Below are 21,070 nucleotides of genomic sequence, written 5' to 3'. Positions count from 1 at the left end.
TTTGAGAGAGAGTGTGCATGCGAGCAGGGGATGGGCAGAGAGAGGGAGAGAGAATCCCAAGCAGGCTCCACGCTGATGTGGGACTCAGTCTCAGGAACTGTGAGAGCATGACCTGAGTTGAAATCAAGAGTGAGACACTTAACCGATTGAACCACGCAGGCACTCCCATGGCCTTTTTCTTTTTCTTTTTCTTCTTCTTCTTCTTTTCTTCCATGTTTATTTATTTTTGAGAGAGAGAGAGAGAGAGAGAGAGTGAGAGTGAGAGAGAGAGAGAGAGAGAGAGAGAATGTGATCAGGGGAGAGGCAGAGAGAGAGAGGGAGACACAGAATCTGAAGTAGGCTCCAGGCTCTGAGCTGTCAGCACAGAGCCCAGTGCAGGGCTTGAACTCACAGACTATGAGATCATGACCTGAGCCGAAGTCAGGCCCTTAGCTGACTGAGCCACCCAGGCGCCCCACCCATGACTTTTTTCTTAATTCACATTCTCTTTAAATTGCCTCTTCTCTTAGCTTCTGAGAACCTATACCTAGACTTTTTCTTATGTGTTGGATTATTTCTTCTTAATTAGAAAATGGTGAAGTGTCATTCAGGAGAGATGCCTTCTCTTATGGAAATGTGCATAATTAACAACTATAGATTATTCATGCTGCCCAGGCCAAACCCTGGGATTAAAGGTTGGATCACCTTGAGCAAATACAGAGGACTCGGAAAGTAGAGAAGGTGAGAGTTAGAAAGGTAAAGGCCAATGTGTGCTGTTGGCACCTGGGAAGGAGGAAAAGCGTTTTCTCATTAGTGACTAGTTCTCTAAATTTTGTGAACTTTCATAAAAGAATTTATGCCATTTGGTCACATCTACTAAAGCTAAACAAATGCCCACCCTATGACCCAGTAATTCCAATCCTATATAGCAGAGAAATTAGTACACATGTGTACAAAAAGATACATAAGGATGATCGTTTTACTCAACATTGTAAATACCTACATCAGCCTAAATGTCTGTGAATAGGAAAAAGGATAAACAAAATGTAGTGTATTCACTTAGTGAATGTTCAGCATGAAAAGAAATACTGATGCATGCAGCAATCTGGATGAATCACCGACACAGAGAGTCCGTACTGTGGGATTCCATTTAGATGAATTTCAATAATAGGCAAAGTAATCTATGGTGTTAGAATTGCATTTAACTTCGGTAGAGATGGTATTGGCTGAGAGAGTGCAAGAGGGAGTCATCTCAGGTGTTGAAATGTTCTCTATTTTGATCTGGGGGTGGATTTACACGTGTTGTATTAATTTTGCCTCTTCTTCTGCTTCGTTTAAATGGAATCATGCAAGGTGTATTCTCTGATCACAGAAGTCAAAACTTTATCTGGAATGTGGTTATATAGCTGGATACATATGTAAAAAAATCATCAGGTTGTAAACTTAAAACTGTGTACTTTATGTATCTTAAACGTGTTTTTATTTTTTTAGTTTATTTTTTAGGTTTCTATTGTCAGGGTTGTGGCTGGCAGTTAATGTTATAGGCAGCCTCTAAGGACAAAGCCTTACACTCCAAGCTCCCCAGAGCAACTAGTCAGTTTGTACCCTGAGTCTTCTTTATGGATATATCCCATCTGAAATATTAATTCATAGAAAATAGTGATCACTGGATTATGATGTCAAAATGGAAGAGTAGAGTTAATGCTAAAATAGGACTAAGAGCCGTGTGAAGTGATTGGTAGCAAGTACTCAATGAATATCAGAGAGTGAGGAGAATCCTTGGGACCTTTGCAGTAGTTTTCCGTCAGTAAGTTGGGGAGGATGGGATGCCAAGGTTGTGGCTCAGGTGAGAAGAGAGCATTGATGTAACAGAACTAGTTCTCCATGGAAAGTCCTGTCATTTCTGTCATTCGCAAAGTCTTTCATGATGCCCCTCTGTGACATATCATCCAGACTTTGACAGTCACCTTCACAAGAGCCACAACCGCAGAGGCTGCAGGCAGAGCAGCCGATAGTCATTGCCCACTTAATGGCCTCCCAAAGGCAAACACTCTTTTACCACCCTGGAAGCCAATTTCAGTGCTCAACCCTCTATTTTTAGTCTGCTATTCTCACCTCTAGTGACATTATCATGGGGGTTTTCACTTATTTCTACTTACAAATGGGCATTTGGATGAAATATACCTGTCTCTGCACAGCAGACCCTCCACAAAAGTTGGAACCAGCTCGTTTGTAAAAGTTGGAACCAGCTCATTTGTAAGGCCACATGCACATGATGGAAAGGATGCTGCAGAAATGTATCCTGAGTATTGGTCCAGATATTTGGTTTGTCTAGTCTGTTATCTGGATGAGATGAGACAGTAGCTGAATTTATTTATGTAGGAGCTGGGACTTCAGCAATGATCCCCTTCTGATGCTCCACCTGCCTAGCTGCTTAACGGAGTCATTAGTGTTTATGGAACCACTTTTCTTACTTTTAAATTATATATTTAATAATGTGTTTAACAAGTCTGAATATTGTTTAAAAAAAATCACATGGTATAAAAGTGTGTCCAATGAAAAGTTAATTTCCTTCCTGCTCTTGGCCTTTGTGTCTGTCTTTTTTCTTTGGGACAACCATGGGAACTGGTGTCTTATGTAGCCTTCCACAAATATTCCCAGTTTATACAAGCATTTCTATATAGCTGTCCTTAGTCATATTTATTTTGGTAATCTAAGTTTATTAGCTTAATTGAAGTATGTGTGTAAGGATACTTTATCTGCTGAAGTCATTCTTAAACTTCGAATGTGTCGGCTTTTTCCATCCATACTGATTCTTCTGTTTGTTCTAAAAAAGGTCATTGAGTAGGGGCACCTGGGTGGCTCAGTTGATTAAGTGTCTGACTTTGGCTCAGGTCATGACCTCACAGTTCTTGGTTTTGAGCCCTGCGTCTGGCTCTCAGTGCAGAGCCAGCTTGGATCCTCTGTCTCCCTCTCTCTCTCTCTGCCCTCCCTTGCTCATGCATGTGAATGCTCTCCCTCTCTCTCTCTCAAAAATAAATAAACTTAAAAAAGGCCATTGAGTAGATAGGCAGTTACCTGGAAATTTTTTTGCGAGACTAAGTGATCCACACCTTCCCTGTAGGCCCTACAGGGAGAATATGCCCAGCATGGAACTCAGTATACTCTAGATTTCTTGGGGATTAAACATTACTGCCTTAGGTAGAATTAAGTGGTAGCTGAGGATGGAAATGAATTGTGAAAAAATGGAAGAATAACCTCTTTCTAAACTCCAGAACACCAACTCTTAACTCTTTCATGTAACTGGGCTATCCTTAATTGAGTGCTCTCTGTGAACTCATCAACTCTGTTAGCTTTTCATACACATTATCTGATCCGTATAACAACTCTGCCAGGTTTTTTTTTTTTTTTTTTTTATCATCATCAATTCTCAGAAGAAGGATTTTATAGACAGACTATTTGTTCATTGTCACAGAGGTAGAACATAATTTAAGCCGAGTCAGGGTCTGAATCCTAGTTGTCTTTGTCCCAAAGCTCATTTCCCCTACTTGATGCTATGCATTCATGCACTCTTTGCCAGTTTCCAAAGCAACTAAGGTCTAGCCTGTTTTCATGTTGGGAAGTCAACATGGGGCTAAAAGTTGATGGATGATATTTTAAGTTTTGGGAAAGAATCTAGCAGTGGGGGAAACATGTGAAATTGCATAAATGCTGAATGAAACATTTGGTTCCTTCTTGCCATCACACCCATCCCAGCCCATTCCCATCTGATATCTCCACTTTAAGGTTACATGGGCAGATTCAGGATATGTTTTGGATGTTTGTGGTTCTGGTTGGAGATATTTAGGTGACAAGGTCTACATAACAGGGATTAGTATATTTTTCAGTCTGTTTGCATAAAACTTGCAGGTGAGGCAGGCTCCAAAGTTGGAAAGTCTGATAGAAAACCTGACTTAGCCTATTTTTGTTATTTGTAAACATTTATAGAGTCTAAATTTGAGGACCTAATTTGCTTGTATCTTTTTATAATTTTTAATTTTCAAATAACCTGAGACATCAAAAAGTTGCAGTAATACTTCAGGCTCTACCCTTAGCCAATATCTTCCTAATGATAAAATATTATGTAATAATAATAATAATAATAATGTCATTATCTAAACCAGGCAATTGATGTAGGTATAATAATATTAATTAACATACAGACTTTATTTAGTATTCTTTTTCTTGTACAGGATGTTATCCAGGATCCCATATTGCATTTAGTTGTTTTGTCTATTTGTTTCCAGTCTGACAACTTGTCAGTGTGTGTGTGTGTGTGTGTGTGTGTGTGTGTGTGTGTGTATGTGTCTTTTGTAACCTTGGTACTTTTGAGAATTCCTGGTCAGTTATTTCATAGAATATCCCTCACTTGGTGTTTGATATTTTCTCATGATTTGATTGAGATTATGCATTTCTGGCAAGAAAACCACAGAAATGATGTGTCTTTCTTAGTGCATCATGCTGGGAGGTATATGGTATTGATATGTTTAATTATTGGTGATGTAAAGTATGATCACTTGATTCAAGTAGTGCCTTGCAGGTTTCTATACTGAAAAGTTACTATTTTCTCTTTTATAATTAGTAAGTGTCTTGTGGGGAGACATTTGGAGAATATGGGTTTGTCTAACTTTGGTTTTAGGTTTATGGCTCCCTTCCAGCCTAGTCCAAAAGAGTTCTGCACTGGGTATTGAGGCCAAAGCCTAATAATGACCATGGGTTGCCCTCTGTGGATGTATTTTCCTAAGATACTATGGATGGGGAGAAGTAGCTGGTCTGAGGCAGAGTTTGAGTGTTCTCAAGTTACTCAGTTTAACACTGTTATCACTCTTTCCAATTCCTAAAGGACTTTAAAGTTTAGTCAGAATAATGGGCCTTTAGGAAGTAACTTTAATTTTGTGGACCTTAGTTTATTCATCTATTCAGGTAGGTGGGACAAGAGTTCTGAAGCCTTCTTACCTTACTCATTCCCTTTGCCAGTGAGAAATTAAGAAGGAGCTTCCCCACCCCACCCCAACCCCTCCACCGAACTAGTCCTATTCACCTTCCATGTCCCAGCTCAAATATCCGTCTTAGAGAAGTCCTCCCTGACACCATAGCTTGGGATAACTGCCTGCTTCATCATACCTCCAGCAACCTTTATTTGATCTTCTGCAACACTCGTTATTAAAGATGTAACATCTTGTTCAAAGTCAGCTTCCCTGCTACATTGTAAGCACCATGTCTGGTTTACTTTGATATCTGGCTTTTACCACCATGCCTAGGTCACTAAGTATACAAGTGTTACATGAATGGAACTGTGCACAGTCACATGTGCTATGGATTTGGGCAAGATTAAAAAAGGGCAAGAAAGCAGAAAATAAGAAGCAATAGCTATCGTGGGAGACTGAATCATGCTCCTTCCCCTGCCCTTAATCTCTGGAACCTGTGAATGTTACTTTGTATGGCTAAGGCACTTTGCAGATGTGATTAAATTAAGCGTGTTGGGATGGGGGGGAGGGTGTTTATCTGGGTGGGCCCTAAATGTAATCATAAGCATCCTCATAAAAGGTAGGTAGAGGGAAGTTTGACCACAGGAGAGAAGGTGATGTGATAATGGGACAGAGATTGAGTGGTGTGCTTTGGAAATGGAGGGTGGGGACACAAACCAGGGAATACAGGTGACCACTAGACATGGGGAAAAAATCAATGAAAGGTTCTTCTTGCAGAGCCTACAGAAAGGGCCAGCCCTTCTGGCACATTGACCACGGCCATGATTGTGGGCTTTTGCCCTCAAGAACTGTAAGAGATAAACTTGTGCAGTTTGAGCCACTAAATTTCTGGTGGTTTGTTATAGGGGCAATAGCAAACTATTACAGTTATTAAAACAAACAAAAAAACAAATGTATCAAAACCTAAAAAAAGGAACAAAGTTACAGTCAGAATGCCAAGAATACATGAAAACAAAATAATTCACAAAAGTAAAACATTAATTCTAAATGTATTTTAGCTAAAATAACAAAGGCAGCATACCACAGTGGGCTCAGGACAGCTTGTATGAGGCACCAATAGAGCATGTGTCTGAGAATCATGGGTGTGCCGACTGTATGCATGCCCACGTGCCAGGGAGGAGCTTTGCACGTCTGCTGAATGGCGCACAGCAGTCTGGTTCGAGGAATTCGCACTGAATTTGGAGACCTCAGTACATCCTAGCAGTGTCATAATTTTTATTCATGAATGTCAAATTTTTATAAAGTCATAGTAACTAGTATGTCTTTAAGCCATTCAAAAAGAAAGTATATATAATTCCACATTACTTTCCTGGAAACATAGCATCAGTGTTTGGCTCTAGGAAGTCCCTGTAGTGGGCCACAGACCACAATGAGAGATACACTGGACAGAATAATTTCTCTCTTTTTTTCCCAGCTTCAATGAGATTTAATTGACATAAAACACTGTATAAGTTAAATTTTTTTTTTAATGTTTACTTACTTTTTGAGAGAGAGACAGAGCACAAAGCGGGGAGGGCAGAGAGGGAGGGAGACAGAATCCGAAGCAGGCTCCAGGCTCTGAGCTGTCAGCACAGAGAGCCTGATGTGGGGCTCCAACTCATGAACGGTGAGATCATGACTGGAGCTGAAGTTGGCTACTTAACCAACTGAGCCACCCTGGTGCCCCAAAACATTGCTTAAGTTTAAGGTGTACAATGTGATGATTTGATACATGTGTATATTAAGAAATGTTCAGCATAATAATGTTGTTAACACATCCTTCACTTTACATAATTACCATTTTGTTGTTGTTGTTGATATGGAGAGAATATTAAAGCTACAATGTTACAGTACCTTTCCAGTATATGATAGAGAATTGCTAACTGTAGTTACCATACTGTACCCTAGATCTCTAGAACATACTCCAGAACATCTCATAGCTGAAAGTTTGTAGTCTTTGACCAATATATCCCCATTTCTCCCTCTCAGGCCTTGGCAACCACCATTCTGCTTTCTGTTTCTATGAGTTTGATGTTTTCAGATTCCATGTATAAGTGAGCTCATATGGTGTTTATTTTTCTTTGAGTTATTTCACTTAAAGTAATGCCCTCAAGGGACCAGGATTTTCCTCTTTCTTATAGCTGAATATTATTCCATTTATATAACATTTTCTTTTTCTGTCCATTCCTAGATGGACACTTAGGTTGTTTTCATATCTTGACTATTGTGAATAATGCTTCAATGAATGTGGGATTGCAGATATCTGAAGATAGCAATTTTATTTCCTTTGGATATATACCTAGAAGTGAGATTACTGGATCATGTGGTAATTCTGTTTTTGACTTTTAAATTTTTATTTATTTATTTATTTTAAAAGTCTATTTATTTTGAGAGAGAGAGAGAGAGAGAGAGAGAAAGCGAGAACAAGAGCATGCACAACTGGGGAAGGGCAGAGAGAGAGAGAATCCCAAGCAGGCTTCACTTTGTCAGCACAGAGCCCAACTTGGAACGCAATCTCATGAACCATGAGTCCATGACCTGAACCAAAATAAAGAGTCAGATGCTTAACCGACTGAGTCACTCAGGCGCCCCTCTTCTGTTTCTCATCATGGCCATTCTAACAGGTGTGAGGTGATATCTCATGGTGGTTTTGGTTTGCATTTCCCTGATGATTAGTGATGTTAAGCATCTTTTCATGTACATGTTGGCCATTTATATGTCTTTTTAAGAGAAATGTCTATTCAACTCCTCTGACCAATTTTAATGATTGTTTTCTTGCTATTGAGTTGTAGGAGTTCTTTTGTAGTTTAGATGCCAGTCCCTTATCATATATATGGTTGGCAAAAATTTTCCTCTATTCTGTAAGTTACCTTTTCATTTTGTTGATGGTTTCCTTTGCTGTGTAGAAGCTTTATAGTTTAATGTAGTCATATTTGGTTTTTGCTTTTGTTGCTTGTGTTTTTGATGTCATATCCTAAAAATAATTGCCAAGAAAGATGTCAAAGAGCTATTCCCAAAGTTTTGTTTTTCAAGTAATTTTATGATTTCAGTTCTTAAATTGTAGTCTTTAATCCATTCAAATTCATTTTTGAGTGATGTAAAATAGATGTCTGGTTTTATTTTTCTGCCTGTGGTTATCCATTCTTTCCAACGCTATTTGTTGAAAAGGTTGTCCTTTCCCCATTGAGTATTCTTGATTGCCTTGTCAAATATTAGTTGATTGTATATTGAGCATTTATCTCGGTTCTGAATTCTGTTCCATTGGTCTATGTGTCTATTTTTATGCCAGTACCATACTGTTTTTGCTACTGTAGCTTTATAATACAGTTTGAACTCAGGAAGTGTGATACCTCCAACTTTGTTCTATCTCGATTTTTTTTTTTGGCTCTTTAGGGTCTTTTGTGGTTCCGTACAGATTTTAGAATTGTCTTTTCTATTTCTGTGAAAAATTCCATTGGAAATTTGATAGGGATTGCATTGAATCCATAGATAGCCTTCGATCTTTGGCCATTTAACAATATTAATTTTTCTGATCCATGAACATGAGATTTCTTTCCATTTGTTTGTGATCCTCAATTTCTTTCATTTAAGTCTTCTAGTTTTTGGTGTAAAGATCTTTTACCTCCTTGGTTACATTTATTCCTAAGTGTTTTATTGCTTGTGATGCTATTGCAAATGGTATTGTTTTTTAAATTTCTTTTTCACATATTGTTTGTTAGTATATAGAAATATAACTAATTTCTGTGTGTTGACTTTGTGTCCTGAAATTTTGCTGAAGTTGTTGAGTAGATCCAACAGTTTTTTGGTGGGTCTTTAGGATTTTCTCTATATAAGATCATATCATTTGCAATGAAAGATGATTTTATTCTTTCCTTTTGATTTGGATGTCTTTTATCTCTTTTTTCTTGCCTAATTGTTCAGCACTATGTTTAATAGGAGTGGTGAGTGTGGGCACCCTTGTCTTGTTCCTGATCTTAGAGGAAAAGCTTTCAGCTTTGTACCATTAGTATGATGCTAGTTATTGGCTTGTCATAAATGGCCTTTGTTATGTTGCTGTGTATTCCTTCTATATCCATTGTTTTGAATATTTTTATAATGAAAATGTGTTATATTTTGTAAAATGCTTATTCTGCATTTATTGAGATTATCACGTGATTTTTGTCTTTTGTTTTATTTGAAGAAGCAGTCACCTCTTCAAGACTTTATGGATTGGCGTCTGTAAAGAAAGGCCTTCACCCGCGGGTGGGGGCATGCTGGAGTGTGCTGTGACCCTGGTTCTAGTCCTGCAGGATGCTAAGTACAGGGATGTGTAGGGACTCTTGGTTCAGGAGGGTGTGATGTTAGGCTGCTTGGGTCCATAGCATTGACAAGTGTGTGGTCCTTGTCAAGTGTTGTGGGGCTCCATAGTGGTTGCAAGGGCTGTTGGGGTCCTCAGCAGTGCCTCCAGGTCCAGCAGCTAGGGCCGGAGCTGGTTGTGCACACGCACTGAACTGTGGGGGCCAGTTGCAGTTGCTTGTATAAAGAGAAGGACTGGGCCAGGGCCAGCAGCAAAGGCTTGGGTCAGCTGGGGGTACACTGGCAGCCTCGATGGCCCTGGCTGTTGGTGTACCAGCTGCAGGGTCTCCCAACAGCATGCACAGAGCAGTGGAGGCTGCTGACAAAGATCGGGTGGGGGCATGCAGATGCACTGCTGGGGGGCTTGCTGTAAGTGCATGCGGTGCTATAGGCCAGCAACTGGAGGTAGGGCTGAGTCCAGGTCCACAAGCAGCTATAGGGCCTTTGCTGTCTCTTTGTACTTCTATGGCTGCAAGATCTCACCATGGGCATGCACCCAGCAGTAGAAATGGCTGACGAGAGCCAGACTTGTGGTGTGCAAGTGCATGGCTAGGTGGGCTCGCCCTGAGTGTACACACAGTAGTGGGGGTTAGCTGTGGGCGTCTAGAGTGGTATTTTGCATTCATGCAGCTTCAGAGGACTGTCTAGTCCATGCCATGCCGTGGCTGCTGGCCTGGATCCCAGACTTTGGTGGGGGCTAGAAGAGACTCAGATGGCTGGTATCTGTTGAGTGTGAATACCTGTGAGGTAAAGATCAGTGAAATCTGCATGCGTCCATAGCTATAATGGTCATTGGTTTCTTCAGGGGTGAAAGTAGCTGTGTTCTCTGCAGAGCAGGGCACTAGGAACCATGGTCACTTCTGCCCATGACTGATATTGGTAGCTCCTGCCCTTCATCCTTGTTCCTAGCCAATTCTATATGCCTCAGCTTTGTCAGTCTCTGCATGGAGTAAAAACCAAAGTGGTCCCAAAAGGCTGGCAAAGCTCGTCACTCACTCTGCTCTCCCTTTTATGGCGGGGAGAACTCTTTCTAGTTGGGGAGTTACCTCTTGTGTTCATCAGAACCAGTCTGGAGGATGGAATGATGCAGGCAAAAGGAAACAGTTTTTCCTTCCCTTTTCGTGTGGTTATTCTCAGGTTTTTTGTTCCATTTTGTTGCTGAAGTTTCTTGGGTGGACTCCTGACCTCTCTCAGGGCTGCTCGTGTTTGTGGATAGCTGTCTAATTGTTCATCTTTGTCAGGGGTGGAGGCTGGGGCTACTTTGCCATTTGGTGACATCATTCCAGAATAATTTCTATGATCCCTTTTAGTTTATGACTTAAGAGCCATAGTGAAAATTCTGCACTTTCTTAGGAAGTTATGGTAGGTTATTTCCTATCACACTTCCCCTGCAGTATGCCTCCCTTTTCCCCTGAGCTGTGTTGCTGTATGGAATACAATTCTAGAATTACAATCCATATGAAGGGGAATGAGTGTTGAAAAGTACCTTCATGGTCAACTGTCCTAAAGTTCTGTTTCCCTTCCCTACCATGCTGTGATGCTGGACCATGGACTAGGAGGACATCCTGCTAGGGGTTCTCATTTACCCAATTAGTGGCTTTTAAATTTTGGTGTCCATCAGAGTCATTGTACATAGGTAGGATTGGTGGAATTGGATTCTTGGACTTTATTTCAGATTTACTGAATCAAAGTTTACTGGTGTGGTGCCTGGAATCTGTATTCCCCCACCCTCCCCCCCAAGTTTCCTTAGATGATTGTGACATGTCTCTAAATTTGAGAACCATTGTGGCAGATAGCAAAGTTCCATGAAGCCACAGAGCATATTTTATTCCTCTTTCTATTCTTCAAAGCTCTGATGCCTGTCCGTGGTACTATATTACCAGTATATATTTTAATGGATCTGCAGAGGGGTTCTTGAATTACAATGAAAGTAAGATTTTTAGGTCTTCTCAGGGAGGAATTAAAAATGTTTTTACATGGCTACTATTCATTGAATCCTACTTTGTGCCAAGTATTTATGTGTATTTCTAAAGCTTTTAACAATCCTAAAAGTTGGGTGGGAACATTCCCTGCATTATAGAAGAAGAAGCAAGCTCAGAAAATTTCAGGGGTTTGCTCAAGGTGAAAGAACTAGAAATTGATGGAGCCAGATTCAGACTCAAATCTTCCTGAGACCAATGTCCTTTCTCTTTCTATCAAATGATAGAGTTATAACTATTCCGGAAGAGTTGTTTTTAACTCCAACTCCTGGAACACCATTTGTTTTCTCCGTTAGTGAGATTGAGTATAAGAGGAGAAAGGGAACCAGGAGGAGAAAAGGGAATTATTTAGTAATTTTTTCAGTAGCTTTGAGGATGACCTGATAATGAGATGTAGATTTTGGAAAAGGAGGATAACAATCACTGAATGAAAATTCAGCCATTAGTTGGGAGCCAGCGTCATGGAAGGAACTGAGTCACATAGCTAAAATTGAAGCACATATTAGGATTTTTTTCTTTGGATGGAACACCATCCTTAAATATTAATTGGAGCTGAAAGAAATACTTACATGTTAAATGATCATTTGATGTACAGAGATTTACCTTCCTCCTTCTGGCAGCTGTTCCTTAGCATCTTTTGTGCCTCGCCTCTTCTTGTTCACTTGCTGGCATTTGGAAAGCGTGGTTGTCCACCCTGGGCCTTCTGCATCCATGCACTGTCTCCAAGATCATCTCACCAGTCCCCTGTGTTTGAAGATCACTGAACTGTTCAGCAATGCCAGGTTTGTGTATTGTCTGTGCACGACACCTGCACTGAGACATCTAATAGGGCATCTGCATCTTCACGGTTTGAAATAGGGCAGCGGTTTTCCACCCCACTCCCTGTTCTCTTCTCAGATGGAGTCCTTTCCTAGCCCAGTGAGGGCCACCCAGTTATGAAAGCCATTCACCTACTTATAAAACAGCTTTTCTGTGAAAACAAGAAGCCTAAGAGACATCTTCAGTTTTCTCCTCTCCGTCACCCCTCATATCCGGGGATATCCAGGCAGGGATTGTCAGCGTTCCCTCTAAAATATTCCCCCAGTTCCTCCACTTTGTTCTGTCACCATCGCCGTCTCCTAACCCAGTCCCCATTGCCTCTGACCTACTCTCCGGAATTCCATTTTTCTTCCTCTGTAACTTGTTCTCCGTAATGGTTTCATAAAAACATAAATCAGTCCCTTGCTTAAAACACTTCAAAGGCTTCCCTCAGAACTTAGAATAAAATCCAAACCTTTGAAATTGTCTAAAGGCCTTGCATGGTGCCTCTTTCCTACCCTTCAGATCTAACTGCTTCTTTCTCACTCTTCTCAGAGCTCCAGCTCTACTGGTCTCTTTTCTGTTCCTCAGACATGCCAATCTCTTTGCTGCCTCTGGTCCTTTGCACATGCTTTTTCCTCTGTCTGGAATATTCTTTCCCCACTTTGCCTGGTAAGATCTTCTCACCCTTTCAGTTTGAGTTCAGATATTACCTTCTCACAATGGGCCTACCAAAATGCTCTGATTATCCACTTTTTTTGTTGTTGTTGTTACTCTACTGGGATTACTCTTAAAATTTAACACAAACCTTTACATGTATTATTCTTATGTATAGAGTTAATTAGTGTCTATATAGCCTTCCATTAAAACAATAAAAAATGTAGTATGCATTTGTCTTCTGCTTCCTCCTCTTTGCTCATTCCTGCGTTGATTTTAACTGGAGTTTAGTGTCAGATTATTTTGAATATTTTAACAAACGATTCTTTAGATTTAAGAATACATTTTTGTAATACTTCATATGGCTATTTATTCCTCTGAACTCCATTTTCTTTTTCCTGAAGTTCAATTATTCATTTTTTTCAGGATGGATTTGTAGGTAACAATAAATTGAGATCTTTTATGAAAGATAGCTATATACATTTGCTAAAACTCATTGAACTATACTTAAAACTTGTACATGTCACTGTATGTAAATTACCTCAATAGAAATATAGTACTGGGAAAAAATTTAATGCATGAACCAATGGATACAGCTGAGCACTCAAGCTAAAGAGATTTCTCTTAGAACACAGCACAAAGAGATAGAGATAAATAAATGGAATAAATGGATAAATCTATGAATATGCAGTTAAGAGAGAACAGATATAGAAGTTGTAACATTTGATTAGTAGGAGTTTTAGGAGAAAATATAATCTCATGGAATGAGAAATAGAATGAAGGATATACTCAGAGAAATAAAGGATATTTCCTAGAATGAAAGACAGATGCAAAGGGCCGAGTATATATGTATACACATACACACACACACATATATAGTTATATATATTAGTATATATTATTTTATATTTATATATAAATATATTCCTAATTATACATATTACTAATTAGTACACATTACATATATATTTACATATATATGTAATATATATACATACATATTTACATATATATGTAATATATATACATATATATTTACATATATATGTAATATATATACATACTTTAAATCTGCATTTAGACACATAACAGTTATAGTTGAGAATATTGGAGTGTCAGGCTGGCTCAGTTAGCAGAGCATACAACTCTTAATCTTGGAGTCATGAGTTCAAGCCCCATGTTGGGCATGGGCCCTACTTAAAAAAGAAAAGAAAAAGAGAAAAAAAAGCATGTCGAAGTTGATATGAAATTTCCTCTGTGTATCAGACATGGTTTTACTCATAGGACAGTATATTGTATGTGTCATGTGTTCATTCAACACTAACTTTTGAGCATTTTCTGTGTGCCAGGCATTGTGCCAGATGATTAGGGACTTAGAGGCATACGAGAGATGATTCTTGCCTTAAAGAAACTCCCGATCTGAAAGGGGCAATAGACAGGTCAGTGAACAACTGCAGCCAAAGGCTATTCAATGGACCAAGAGAGTCTACACATACACAGATGGGGCAGCACAAAGTGGGTCATCAGTCTGGTTAGTGGTGTAAGCATGTCCCATTCAACTGAAGTGAGAAATCTAGAAGCGAAAAATAACATGAAAAGAATTGTTTTATCGTTTCAGAATACAGTTCTTTAAATTGCTTTAGTAATAAGCTGTGGGCATGAAAGACTGGCGGCAGGGGAAACACACGTGTGACGTGTGTTGGCTGCAGTCTAGTTACTAGAATTAACATGTGGTCACTAGAGTGATGCACGGAGACCCAAATGGTTTTTGGAAAGCTTTCAATCACAAGCAAGTTACGTAGGTAATTTCAGAGTAAGGGAATAGATATAAATATCTCTGGGCTTCAGTTCTATCTGTGAGGAAAAAAGAGAAGGACTAAATAATTTATCTAGAGTTTATAGGGAAGAATACATTGTTTCTTTTTTCTTTTTCTTTTTGAAAATAAAACTGTTTATTGAGTACTGTGTACACTAAAGTAAGTAATATGCAGTTGGATAACATTCTGATTACTACAAAGTTATTGTTTTTTTCCTAGCTTCTGCTAGGAAGCAGAACTCAGTAACCCAAATACTGAGAAGATTGAGCCTACATGTAAAAAAGGAGTTGGGATAAAGAAAACACATGCAGGTCAAGGATTAAGATTACAGAAGTCTGTTCACCCATTTATTGCAGCAGGTCCTAAATTGCTGACATCTTTAACCATCTGATTATCATTAGGTTTCCAAGAATGAAGTTTTAGGCATTCCTTGAATCATGACCTTTTAGTCCCATTTGGTTGCATTTAGACACATTTAGTCAATCTCTTTTAGGCGTTTCAACATGTAAAGTAATGGTTTACCAGGAGGAATCTCCAAAATGTCCATTTAACTAAAAATAAAATAAAATGAAATAATAAAATAATATAAAAGTCCATTTACCTAACCTCGCTTACCTAATTACAACACACCAGGACTTCTCTAGTTTCCTCATTTGGGTGGGGAGGTTGTTGTTAGTCTTTCAGGGCTTTTGCAAATAAAATATGGATATGGATTCTGATATGGCTGCTTTTAAATTGTCCAATTTATTTTTTTTAAATATGAAATTTATTGTCAAATTGGTTTCCATACAACACCCAGTGCTCATCCCAACAGGTGCCCTCCTCAATACCCATCACCCACCCCCAATCAACCCTCAGTTTGTTCTCAGTTTTTAAGAGTCTCTTATGTTTTGGCTCTCTCCCTCTCTAACCATTTTTTTCCCCTTCCCCTCCCCCATGGTCTTCTGTTAAGTTTCTCAGGATCCACATAGGAGTGAAAACATATGGTATCTGTCTTTCTCTGTATGGCTTATTTCACTTAGCATCACACTCTCCAGTTCCATCCACGTTGCTACAAAAGGCCATATTTCATTCTTTCTCATTGCCACGTAGTATTCCATTGTGTATATAAACCACCCAAGGGATACAGGAGTGCTGATGCATAGGGGCACTTGTACCCCAATGTTTATAGCAGCACTTTCAACAATAGCCACGTTATGGAAAGAGCCTAATTGTCCAATTTAAATCATTTACTTTAAATTATCCAATTAATTATAAAATTATCTATTTAATTTGAAAGTTTAGGGCTTTAGGAAAAATTTCAATTTGACTTGAAGTGACTTATTTCTTAGTTGCCATCAAAATGATGGCATCCAAGAAACATGGGCTTATCCATGGTTATGAAATTCTGTTTTGTTTTGGTGAATGTTGAAGGAAGGAAAGAAAGAAAGAAAAAGAAAGAAAGAGAAAGAAAAGAAAAAGAAAACCATTTACATATGTGTTATATATACACACGAAAAAACCCCAAATAACAAAAAATCCAGAATGGTCCTTAGGCATATAGGAGTTAAATACAAATTCTGATTGAGTAATAACTATGGGGATTTCCACCAACATTTAGAAAAGCTGTTCTCTAATGCAAAGGAAATAACATATGGCCTCAAGTGATAATATAATGGTCAAAATAACACATGATCTCAAATATTCTTTTCTGATAAAAAAAACAACACAGACAGTATTTATTCAAAGTAACCAGTGCTAGACAGAGAGATAAGATGGTGGTGTAGTAGGAGGACTAACTCTAGGCTTGCCTTGTCTTTCAAACACAGCTAGGCAAATATCAAATCATTCTGCATACCCAAGAAATCAATCTGAGGATTGACAGAACAAACTGCACAACTAGAGGGAGAGAAGAATCTACATACAGGAATGTAGGATATGGAAAGATGTGGTTTATGGGAGAAACAGATTGCAGAGGGGAGGGGACCCCGGTCACAGAGAAAGACAAGAGAGAGTGGAGTGGATACACACAAGGAGAACGCTTCCCCAAAACCATTGGTTGAAAGAATGAGACGGGCTGATCTTTGAGTTTTTGCAACCAGTGGGGCTCCTAAGACTGGAGTTTTAGGGGTCCGAGGGCTTGGCTGGGATAGAGCCCTGAGGATGCTATCCTACTCCTGGAGAGAAGGCAGGCAAGCAATGCCACTGCAGATGGCGCCATCTGAGGGTTTCCTAAGGCACATGGGGAGAGACTGTCACTCTTCTTAGAGTACATCTGTGAGAGGTGGCTTTTGTAGGGACCCTTCTCTGGGGACAAAAGAGCCAGAGGGTGCCACTCCCACCGTGCCCCCCCCCCCCCCCCGCCGTCCCTCAGCATGGGCCCAGAGACACCTGCTGGGGTGCTGAGACACTGACTGTTTAGCCTGCTTTGCTGCAAATCCCACACCCCTGCATTTTGGTGCCACTGCCCTTCTTGGTCAAACCTGCATCAGTCCCTGCACAGTGAGACCCTTCCCCAGGAGATCAGCACAGACCCCAGCCACAGCGTGTCTCTGAAATTTAGAGTTTTAAAATTCAGCAGGCTTGGCTGGGATAGAACCCAAATTACACTGCACTCCTCCAGACAGACAAGCAACCCAGAAGCAGACAGCATGAACATACTGATCTGAAAAATGTATGGGGCACAAACATTCAACTGGCACCAGCCAGTTACTTTGTCCTCAGTGAGGGGCCTCCATGCTTGCTGCTCTCAGGGAAGCACTCCCAGAAGAGTGAATAATTTCCCCTGTTACTCTTGAATACAGAGAACAAACTGAGGGTTGATGGGGGGGGGGTGGGGGAGAGGGGAAAGTTGGTGATGGGCACTGAGGAGGGCACTTGTTGGAATGAACACTGGGTGTTGTATGGAAGCCAATTTGACCATAAATTATATTTTTAAAAATGTCCCCTCTTGTGTCCCAGACATTCAACAAATCTAAAAGACAACCTTTGGAATGGGAGAAGATATTAGCAAATGACATTATCTGTTAAGGGGTTATTATCCAAAGTCTATAAAGAACTTATCAAACTCGACACTCAAAACACAAATAATCCACTTAAAATATGGGCAGAAGACACGAATAGACATTTTCCCAAAGAAGACACAGGTGGCCAACAGACACATGAAAAGATGCTCCGCATTACTCATCATCAGGGAAATACAAATCAAAACTACAGTGAGATACCACCTCACACCTGTCAGAGTGTCAAATATCAATAACTCAGGAAACAACAGGTGTTGGTGAGTATGTGGGAAAGGGGAATGCTCTATGTTGTTGGTGGGAATACAAACTGGTGTAGCCACTCTGGAAAATAGTATGGAGATTTCTCAAAAAGTTAAAAATAGAACTATTCTACAATCCAACAATTGCATTACTAGGTATTTATCCAAAGGATACAAAAATAGTAATTGGAAGGAACACATGCATCCCAGTGTTTATGGCAGCATTATCAACAATAGCCAATTTAAAGAAAGAACCCAAATGTCCATTGACTGATGAATGGATAAAGATGTGGTATATATACCACACAATGGAATATATATATATATATACACACACACACACACACGAGTATATATATATATATATATATATATATATATATATATATATATAAAATATGTGTGTGTGTGTGTATATATACTCGTGTGTGTGTGTGTGTGTATATATATATTCATAATGGAAAATTTCTCAGTCATCAAAAAGAACCAAAACTTGGGATTTGCAATGACATGGATGGAGCTAGAGAGTATTATGCTAAGCAAAATAAGCCATTCAGAGAAAGACAAACACCATATGATTTCACTCATGTGTGGAATTTGAGAAACAAAGCAGATAAACATAAGGGAAAAAAAGAAAGAAGCAAACCAGGAAGCAGACTTTTAACTATAGACAACAAACTGATGGTTACTGGAGGGGAGGTGGGTGGGGGAATAGGTTAAATAGGTGATGGGCATTAAGGAGGGCACTTGTTGAGATGAGCACTGGGTGTTTGTATGTAAGTGATGAATCACTCAATTCTATCCCTGAAACTAATATTATACTGTATGTTAACTAACTGGAATTTAAATAGATGCTGAGTTAGTCTCGGTTCATAAAAAGCATTTACAATTCAAGGACACGTCATATTTGCCTCTTTGGCCAGCTGTGCCTCATCTCAATATTGCCATGTTATGACAAACATTAATTCACCACTGCTGTCTACGGCACTAATTTTTTGTTTAGGTCAAGACCTCCGGTAAAGCCTTGGCTTATCAGTGGCATTTCTTTTCTTTGATTTGCTGTCGTTAGATTCACTGTCAGATAAAGGTTTTCTTTTTGTATCTCCTTTTTGAGAATTAAGAAATGCTTCAATTAACTCTGGACAATCTAAATTTTCCTCAGGTTCCCAAGTACTTTCAGCATTGTCAGTAAATCCCTTCCGCTTCAGGAAATACTCCACTTTCCCAGTCATTAGACATCCATCCAGTACTTTTTCCACCAAAATTCTTCAGGCTCTGTTTTTTCCACTTTATTACTTTTTCCATTATTTTTCTCTCCCACTTTTTGCAATATATTTTAATTGGATGCCATTAAAAATGATTTTAATTTCCATTTAGTTAACATACAGTATCTTATTTGTTTTGGGTGTACACTATAGTGATTCAACAATTCCATATATTACTCAGTGCTCATCAAGGAAAGTGTACTCTTTAATCCCCTTCACCTCTTTCACCCATCTCCCCCCCCCCCCGTCCCTCCCCCCCCCCCCCCCCCACGACCCACCTCTCCTCTGGTAACCATCAGTTTGTTTTCCATAGTTGAGTCTGCTTTTTGGTTTGTTGGATGCCATTTTTTCTTGCAAGACTTGAAGAATTATTATTCACTGCCTCTAATCTTCTCCCAATCCCTGGTTTGCAGCACCTTTGGCCATGTGTGCTTTAAGTCTGAGCTCCATTGTTTCTTAATAGAATGCTTTCACTTGACCTTTAATGACTTCTGTCTAAAAAAGAGAGAATGGGTAGGTTGGATTGGTAATAAATAAATAACCCCCCCTTTTTTTGTGGGTGAAATCTGTAAGATGATGTTTAGCTAAATTTTTTCTTTGTTATTTAGCTGCTGATTTCTCAAAGAAAAATACCACTAATACTGAAAGTAATTTCAAGTTTCACAAAAGAATTTAAGTGGAGGCAAATATCTTCAATCTACTTATGCAAAGGGCCAGAGAGAATAATTGAGTAATTGCAGAATTTGGTGAAACCAAAACAATGAGACTATGCTATTGGCTGCAATTCACTACAAAGGTTCTAGAAATACTGGTGCTGTCACTATTCATGCTTGTGAGAAAATGCTAAATGGAACTGATATTAAGATGAATTCTATGTGGCTATATAGTGAAACATTGATATTGTTAAAAGAAGAGGTAAAGTTAGCTGGTCAAGGGTTGGTTGTACCTTCATAGTGCAATCAATTTCGGAAAACAAATGCACAGATGATCTTTAATAGCATAAATACAAGTCTAGCATTTTACTTTTTTATTTTATTTGAGAGAGAGAGAGCACAAGTGAGTGGGGGAGGGACAGAGAGAGAGAGGGAGAGAGAGAGAGAGAGAGAGAAAGTATGCTAAGAAGGCTCTGCACTGTCAAGACAGAGCCCAGTGTGGGGCTTGAACCCACAAACTGTGAGATCATGACCTGAACTGAAATCAAGAGTCAGACACTTAACCGACTGAGCCACCCAGGCACCCCTAAAATTTTATCTTATGGCACTGATGAATGAAATAGAGGACCAGTTGTTTTCTATCTTTTCTTAGACACTGTGATTCTTTTTTTAAAAATTTTTTTAACTTAAAAAAATTTTTTTAAATGTTTATTTATTTTTGACAGAGAGAGACATAGCATGAGTGGGGGAGGGGCAGAGAGAGAGGGAGACACAGAATCGGAAGCAGGCACCAAGCTGTCAGCACAGAGCCCAACGTGGGCCTCGAACCCACGGACCACGAGATCATGACCTGAGCCGAAGTCAGACGCTCAACCAACTGAGCCACACAGGTGCCCCAATTTTTTTTTAACTTTTATTTATTTTTGAAAGAGAGAGAGAGAGATAGAGATAGAGAAAGAGAAAGAGAGAGAGAGAGACAGAGGCGTAAATGGGGGAGGGGCAGAGAGAGGGAGACACAGAATCGAAGCAGGCTCCAGGCTCCGAGCTTGTCAGCACAGAGCCCGATGCTGGGCTCAAACTCACAGACTGTGAGATCATCACCTGATCATTACTGACTGAGCCACCCAGGCGCCCCTCTTAAGGCACTGTGATTCTAAGGTCCGTGTTTTTTCTACATGGACTGAATGTCTCCCTAGGAGGTTCCCATCTTGTCACGTATACTGTGTTAGTCGTTTCTACCTTACCAAGCATAAGTTGGTCATTATTCTCTAGCTTAGAAAACAGAAAGTGGCTACCTGTGACAGTGCACAGGTAAGTCTTGGTAAGGAGCAGGACTACAG

The 21,070-nt window shown here is 39.6% G+C and overlaps 1 pseudogene; it reads right to left on the bottom strand.

The window, feature by feature from the left end:
- Positions 1 to 12,286: 12,286 nt before the first annotated feature.
- On the bottom strand, positions 12,287 to 19,163 carry LOC106981898 (chromobox protein homolog 3-like; annotated as a pseudogene).
- Positions 19,164 to 21,070: the final 1,907 nt, after the last annotated feature.

Source organism: Acinonyx jubatus, chromosome C2, assembly GCF_027475565.1.
Source record: "Acinonyx jubatus isolate Ajub_Pintada_27869175 chromosome C2, VMU_Ajub_asm_v1.0, whole genome shotgun sequence".
Taxonomy (NCBI): domain Eukaryota; kingdom Metazoa; phylum Chordata; class Mammalia; order Carnivora; family Felidae; genus Acinonyx; species Acinonyx jubatus.
This window is presented reverse-complemented; position numbering and strand designations above follow the sequence as displayed.